Below are 8004 nucleotides of genomic sequence, written 5' to 3'. Positions count from 1 at the left end.
AGGAAAATATTAAGTAGAGGAGAGGCACAGTAAAGTGCCAAGAGCTCTGGCACTCATTACCTAGATCCTCGTGAGGGTGGAGTGAGCGGTTGAAATGCTCATGCCTACTTTACAGATGGACAGACTGAGGATCGGAAAGACTGAGGTGGCCTGGGGGCTGTCAGGGAGGCAGCGCCTCCCCGCTCCTGGCAGCAGGTCCCTGTGGGCTGAAACACGAGCCTCCACCTGCCGCTGATTGACTTCTCGTTTTTTCAGTGGGCCCAAGATCCTGTAAATTGAGTTCCCTGCGCTTTTGGATGTCAGAAACTTCACTGAGCGCGGCACTGTTGGGGGGCAGGAGAAAGGTAAGACTTGGCACTGACGCGGGCCACAGAGCACGCGGGTCACCACGACAGCTTTCGGGTCTCGCCGCGCGGCGCTGGCGAGCAGCCAGCCGGCGTCTCGCGGCGGGTCCCGGCCCTCAGCCCGCGGCCCCTCCCGGCGGCTCGGCGGGGGCGTCGTGGAGGCGGGCCCGGGGACGCTCGCTGGCGCTCCCGCGCGGCGCCCCCTGCCGGCGCCCTGTTCCCTCTTGCCCCTGATCCGCTCCCGGCGGCGCGGAGACGCGAGTCTGAGAGCCTGCGGGCGGGCGGCGCGCTGCAGGCGAGCGGGGGAGCGGGCGCGCCCTGCAGGGGTAGGTGGGCCGCGGGGGCGCGGGCGGGCGGGCGCGAAACGCAGGGAGGGGGCGGGGGCGGTGGCAGCGGCGCTTGCGGGCCGGGGCCGGCCCGGGCAGGGGGCGCGCGCGGAGGGGTCGGCGCGGGGGCGGGGCGGGCGGGGGGCCCGGCGGTAGGGGCGCGCGCGCGGTGGCGCGCGGCGGGCGCGAGTCATCAATTATGCAAGGACTCGGGCGGTGCGGGGGGCGGGCGCGGGGAGCGCTCCAAGATGGCGCCCACCGCAGTCCCGCCCGCCGCATCCTCGGCGCCTTTGCAGTCCGGCCGCGCCTCCCGGGCCCCGCGTTAGGGCCGCCGCTGCCTCCCTCGCCGCCGCCGCTGCCGTAAGTCGCCCCAGAGCCCCCGCCCTGGCGCTGCTTCCTGCCCTCCGGGTTTCCCTTCTCGCCTCGGGACCCTTGAGCGGGGCTCGCCCATCTCCAGTCAGGGGCTTTGCCGCAGAGTGCGCGGCGGGGCTCGAGGGGCCGTGGAGCTGGGGCTCTGCTCTCCTTGTTTTGGACAGGTGTTTGGAACTCTTGCTTCCTTCTACTGTGTGTACCGGGGGTCTCTTAAGAGAACTGAGGACCACCAGTCCCCACCCCGGACACCCTGCTTTCTCAGTCTCGGCTACAGTGAGGGACACGGCCCGTCCTTGGTGCCCCTTCCGCGGTGCAGCCCTCCATCCCTCCCTCAGTGCCGGGCAGAGTTGGGGCCCCTAGCCGGCTTGCACTGGGAAGGGCAGCGCTGTCGGGATCTTCCTACAGCAGCCCCTCAGCCCTCCCCCTCCCCCATGTCTTACTGCATCCTTCTCCCTCAGCCGGCTTCACACTGCTAAAAACTGCAGAAGCCAAGGGCTCCTGGGTTCTTCCCGCAGCCAGCACTCCCGACTCCCTCTGTCCTTTACTCGGATGCGTTCGTCCCCCTCCCAACAGGGTGCTCTGGAGTTGTGATGGGGGCTCCCGGGACCTTCCTCGGCAGGCGAGGATTCCTGCATTTGGAAGCACATCACTTTGAGAATATCCCCTTCCCCCATCCCACCCCCACCCCCACCCCCACCCCTACGCCACCCGATGCAGAGCTTGTTCCTCTCCTCTCCCTCCCCCACCTTACCATCAGCAGCAGCACCCTTGGCTTCTTGTTAGCGTTGGGGTACAGGACTGTTTGCCCAGCTCCGTGGGCATGGACCCTCCTCTCTAGTTCTCACTTGGTACCTTGGGGCACCGCAAAGCCTCTGCAGTTTCTCCTGAGAGCTCAGCTCCATCCTCTCCATTGCCAGCAACAACCACCGGTGGAGACTTGGCTAACTTTCCAGGGTTTAGCCAGGACTGTCAGACCCTTTCAGGGGCCCCAGCTTCGAGTTGGGATGGAATGGGAACCATTTTTCAGCCCGATAAATAGGATTCTTCAAACCATGCATTCCATCCGACTACTCCACCCTATGCCCTCTTCCTCACTTACACTGCAGTTTTTGAAGCATGAGGGAATACATTTTATGTCCGGAGATTCCAAGGTTCTGCATCAGCGTTCATAATAAATGGATGTCATCTGTTTGGGGGGAGGGTAGAAGAAACTTTGGATTGCATCTGGCTAAAGTCAGGGGGAGGGAGAAATAATTAGCATGGAGCAAGCTCTGCCACACAAGGAAAACTGCTTTTCATGCACAGTGGGCACCAGAGAGTCAGGGATGGAAGCAGGAAGTGTGGGTGGGGGCCATGGGGGTAAAGGGGGAGAGTGCTTTTTATAACTGTTTTCTCAAGTTTGAACCTGGAGAGCCTTTAGAGAGAGGTAGCAGTGTGTTAGGGCTGGGGGATGTTTTAGCTTTCCAATGGAGATTTCGGGTGTGGTAGGTTTTTCACTGTCTCAAAATCCCTCTGCACTTCTCTTTTCTCCACGTGCATTAGAAGATGTGGAGGGGGGGATGTTGTGCTTTTATTCTTTTCTCAAAAAAATTTTTTTTTGATTTGTGATGCAAATGACTGGATAACATTACCACACGGTACCATCCTGGTAGGAATCTTGGGGGAATCAGACTTAAAATGCTGAAAGCTTTATAGCACATTACATGTAACCTGGTTCTTGAAATACTGCAGCATTTTTCTTTGGAGCTCATGACCCATAAGGCCTTCATTTCTCCCTGAAAGAGGATTTGGTTGCTGGTTGGTGAGGTGGTGGTTGTGGGTAGTGATCCTTTGGTGTTCAGCACGCATTCCCTGTCCTAGAAATTGAGGTCCTCCCTGGAGAGGGCTGCAGGCATGTTCCGTGTTCTCTGAACATCTGATTCAGGGTATATGTAAATGTGTTGTGTTTCTGAGTAGAGCTGGTGGTGGGTATTGCAAAGCAGTTCATAATGGTGCAGATCAGTTATTGGTTTCTTGGCTTCAGTTTGAGCAGCTTTGGTTTTCATTTGGGGTTTTGTCAACTTTTATCAAAATCTTTGGAGGATTTTGTTTTAAATTAATAAAGGATAATCAAGTGGAATACAGCATCCTTAAAAACAACCATACGGTTGCTGTTGCTTTCCTTGTAGGACCCTTAACAAATTTTTCTCCTGGTCCAGCTTTGGGTTGCCTGTGTTTAGGCTTGTACTCAGGTTTCTTGCTGTGGTGCTGAAAGGACAGTTCCCCGACCAGTTCTGCGGCGAAGTGCACACACGCTGGACATGATTGAGTTTTTTTTTGCTTTTTATTATCAGCAGGCTTTCTCGTGGATGTGTATGTACATGCGCAGCTGGGTTTGTACTTGAGGTTGAGGCCTAGTTATCATATTTTATTACTCCCACATAACTCTTCATTTTGGCTGTCCCTCATGGAGACAATGTTTTACAGGCTGCAACAGATCCATATGTAAGCCATAAGTGACATTTTGCTGACTGCATTATTTCAGCACACTTCAGTCATTTCAAATAGCAAGCAACTGTTAATATTCTTGGTCTTCACAAGAAGTAATCCGATAGCTGGCTAAATTAAACTGGATCAGAAGAGCGTCTTCTGTGGGTTGATTTGAATAGTGAACTGGGAAAGGCACTTGACACAGCAGAGGTCAGTATTACTAAAGTCGATTTGTCCAAAAAACTATTTTAAAATCATAAAATAGGAAGGAGGCCATAAAATTCACATGGTACCACCTCCCACCCAATACAGGAATCTCCTTTATGGGAGATCTTTGCTTTGAATACATCCGTTGGTAGGGAACTTACTGCCACATAAAGTAGCTCATTCCATTTGGATTCCACTGTGATCAAAGTATTTTAATCTTATTGAAAAGGTAATATACATAAAGTTGAAAGACATATAAATTGGGGCTATATCAGGGGTAAATGCCATTCTTGTGCTTGTTTCCAAGAAAAGATTGAGAACCATTTTTCTGTAGAGAACATACAAGAAACTTGCACTTACTTGAAAAGAATGCAAAAGTAGAGACATGTCCACCTAAAGCAAGAAAAACATTCTGTGAATGGAAAGAAAAATAATTATCTTTAATGTGCTGGTATTATGTAACAAATTTTTCTAGAAGGCACATGCTTGAATTAATGAATATTCAATTCCTATGGATTATATCTAAGGACACTAAAGCTATACTATATGGAAAGTGTTAAAAATCCAAAGTATATCCAGAGTGAGATCAGTTACCATAATTATAAAAATACATACTTATTGCAGAAAAATTTTAATATATGTAAAAACAGGGAAAAAGTCATCCTTAGTTTTACCATCCTTACCATCTTTGCTTCTACCGTAAGCAAAACAATTATCTGTGTTTTATTATGTTTTTCCAGTCTTTTTTTTTTCCCCATAGAGAGGGAAAGAAGCGCTTGTAAAGTTATCCAGAATGATAGTATTTTAAAACTGAGCCCTTTAAGCTCTTAATTTTATAGTTCACTTGCTAGTCATTTAGGGACTTAAACAGATTGTTGTATCTCAATTTACCTTTGTCTTAATCCTTTAGAAATGTTCCAAAAAAAACTTTAATGTGAAAGAATTCACTCATAGAATTGGACTTCACTCGTAGAGTCTCTTTGTTTATATTTAGCACATTAACTGAGGAATCAATAAACCTTTTCTTAATCAATGAATCAACAAATAGTCTCACTCTGCACCTACTATATATAAGGCACTGAACTGAACACTAGTACAATGCCTCTCTAAGCTGGCGAGCACCAGCTTAAAAAATAATACCGTGCTCAAAAACTGTGGCTATTAAGGTGTCGAAGGAAACAGAACTCTTACCCTGTAAGTTTATTAATTGCGGAAATGTATGGCAGTCTGTTAGGGCCAGCCCAGTGATTTAACCTAAAAAAGAATAGTTTGTGCAAGAATGGGAAGTAAATGCAGTCAAAAGACAAAGGAGAAGGTTTCTGGAAAAATTATCCCTTTGTGAAGTTATGGAGACACAGCCAGGACACATATTTAAGTACTATGTTAGAGATTAAGGTGAAATGAAAACCCAAGAAGGTTGCTATAGTTACACTATTGAGAAGAAAATGTCAGAAGCAGTATGGGCTTTGGAATCAGACAAAACTAGATTCAAATCCCGACTCTGCTATGTATTAGCTTTGTGACCTTGGGCAAGTTATTTAATCTATTGGAGCTTCAGTGTTCCTATCTATAAAAGTGGGAATAATAATACCTACGTTGCAGGGTATTTGTGGGGATTAAATGAAATCTCTGTTTCCTTATGGTTTCTGACACATAGTGCTTAATATATATTAGCCCCCTTTCCTCTAGGGATTTAGCAGCTTAATGTGTATTTATGTATGTGTTTGACGTAGTATATATGTACTGTATTGAATTTCAGTAGTCTGAAAAGCAGACGGATGCTTTATCTTCAGTCTGGCATAGAGGATGGAACCTGTAGGTACCCTAACTTGGATGGACATTGCTAAGAAAAGTTTTACTGTACAATTGCTCTGCTGGCTTCCACCAACACAGTGCAAATGTGGTTACCAAACTACCTCTTGCCTTGTCCATTCCGAAACTACACTAGAATAGGACTCTTTACCCAAAAGGAATGCTTTGGCACTCTCCAGCTGGGCTGTTTTTAGCTGTAGCCTGGGATCTGAAGGTGAAATGGACTCAAAGGCTGAGGCCTGCCTTTATGCTGACTTGAGCTGGATTTTTACATTGTGGTAAGTGATTATACATGTTTGGAGTTGGTTTTGTCTTCAGCACCATTTTAGGTTTCCCCACTGTATAGTCTTTGAACTGCTTTATTTGAATGGGTCTCATAGGTGACCTGCCACCTTTGGTAAATGTTACTCTGTGTTTGTCTATTTATAAAAACTTTCAAAATCCTTCTATCAGTCGATTGAGAAGGAGGTAAAGCAAATATCCTACCCACTTTATAGCTGAAGAAACTGAGTATCGAAGAGCTTAATGAAGGAAGTTGTCCAAGCTAAGGACTATCTAACTGGTGTAGTGGAGACTGGTACCTAGGTTGGTCGACTCATGTTTAATGACTTCTTTCTGTTAAATGGTGTTATATTCTGATGTTCATATAACCAAGTAATGTGAACAATTTTGGTTTTATTTTAAGATATTATTAGCTTAGGTAGCTAAACATGTCTTAGTGAGTGGGTATAATGAAAGATTCTGGGATAGACAGAGGGAAGGCAAAAGTGCCTTTGAAGGAAAGCATTTTGGAAGCAGGAAGGATGAGGGGAAATTAACAGAGGATGTATCAATAAGTAGAATATGGATGAAAACAGGAGGCACCAAAGTAACACACTTGTGTTCCTTCTGCGGCTATCCTAGCTACTTTTAAAAAGGTCATATCTTGGTGTCTGCTTATCTTTCTCCATGTCTCTTGCGTGTAAACATATATACTTGGCTATTCATGAAAGCTCTCCCATTGCCAACCTAGGTTGTAACCAGGACTGTAGGGAATTATGACCATTGTTACCTGGACTTCTTTGCTTATGCAAGGCTGAAACTGGTGTGAGACTCAGAGAACAGAATATGCTGGGGATTGGCGATGGGTACGGGCAGCAAGTTGGGGCCAAAGAAGTTCTGGGAGGACTTTGGGCTAGAAGTAGTACAAAGGTTGGAGAGGATAATAGTTAAGATTTTCCTTGGGTGTATGGAGATGTGTCATACTGAGGAGAATAGAATGAAATAAAAGCCAGAAGCCTGAGGGTCTAAGAGGTACTTTTAGTTTGGTACTGAAGCTCTCTTGATCCTGGAAGGAGTTGATTGGGGTGGGTTGACTAAAATAGGCGATGGAGAGATTTGGATCACTTTATATTCACTATTGATGGTAGGCATCCTGTATTCACTGGGCGTGTCCCGGGATCTGGAAGTGGAAAGCACTGAACTCCCTCAAAAGGCACATTCACAGGCTCCTTTCATATTCAGCTGATTAGTGTAGCTTTTGTGCTATAAATTTTTTGGGGTTCCTGGGGAGTAAGAATGCTAGAGAAATAGTGGATGCTTACTTATCCAGGGATGGATCGTCAGCTTGTGAATTATACAGTTGTTTATTTTTCTTCTTTTTCCTCCATTATGAGCACTTAACTGATCATTAGCATTTCTACCAGCGTGAACTTGGGAAGGGAGAAAAAGTCAAAATTAAAATGTTACTTTTACTTTTTAGATAATGATTGATAAAGGAAGAGATGGCAACTACTTTGTCAATGAAAAAACACCTCATATTTAATCTGTTCTTCTCTCCTTATTTTAATAATATAGACAGTTGAAGGCTGAGCCTCTACAAGTTTAATGTCCACTGCAAGCTGGTGTAAATAGCATTTTTCTTTCATTTTAGTGAGCAACAACCCTGTAAACAAGTAGGGCTTAATTTATTATATATTTAGCTCCTTGTTTCAGGATTAATTCCTCAATTAAGGATAATGCAACAGGCTTTTGTGTTACAATCACTACTGTTTTTTTGTCTTAGCAGGAAGCTGAATGCTTTTAAATGAAAAAAATTAATGCATTATTAAATTGCAGGAAAAAAATCAAGCAGTTTGCAAATGAGACTGATAGGGCATTCTCAGAGGTCAGAATACCCAGAAATCACATTTGCTACAGATTTCTCAATTGGATTTCCTATGATTTGGTGAATACTCTAAAGAGGCATAATGCCTTGTTTGTAGGAAAGATGTCTTGAAGATAATTAGTCATTTTTTAAGATGAGTATTGTGATAGGGAGGGAAGAAAGTGTTTGGAGTGTGACGAACCATCATAGGGAGAAAGCAAAAGAAGGTGAATGACAGAGTGAAAATGTGCAAGGGGATTTGGATGTGAACGTGGGGAACTGCTCATATTTTAAGAGGAGGTATTCACTCCCCTCCAACAATTCCTTTGGGTACACCTCTGTATTACTG

The 8004-nt window shown here is 46.2% G+C and overlaps 1 protein-coding gene across 3 annotated transcripts in view; it reads left to right on the top strand.

Annotated features, from left to right (window-relative positions):
* Positions 1-560: 560 nt before the first annotated feature.
* SCN8A (sodium voltage-gated channel alpha subunit 8) overlaps positions 561-8004 on the top strand; it is a 216870-nt gene continuing 209426 nt past the window's right edge. Inside the window, exon 1 of one of the 3 annotated variants that reach the window (XM_063693978.1) lies at positions 561-670. The gene's annotated coding sequence lies outside the window, so the exon portion shown is untranslated. Of the gene's footprint in view, positions 671-885; positions 1031-8004 lie in introns of those variants that run through there. The other 2 variants (XM_063693979.1, XM_055357183.2) reach the window with 2 other exon arrangements.

The sequence above is a fragment of the Gorilla gorilla genome, chromosome 10 (assembly GCF_029281585.2).
Source record: "Gorilla gorilla gorilla isolate KB3781 chromosome 10, NHGRI_mGorGor1-v2.1_pri, whole genome shotgun sequence".
Classification (NCBI taxonomy): domain Eukaryota; kingdom Metazoa; phylum Chordata; class Mammalia; order Primates; family Hominidae; genus Gorilla; species Gorilla gorilla.
Note: the sequence above shows the minus strand (reverse complement) of the source record. Positions and strands in the feature narration are given on the sequence as shown.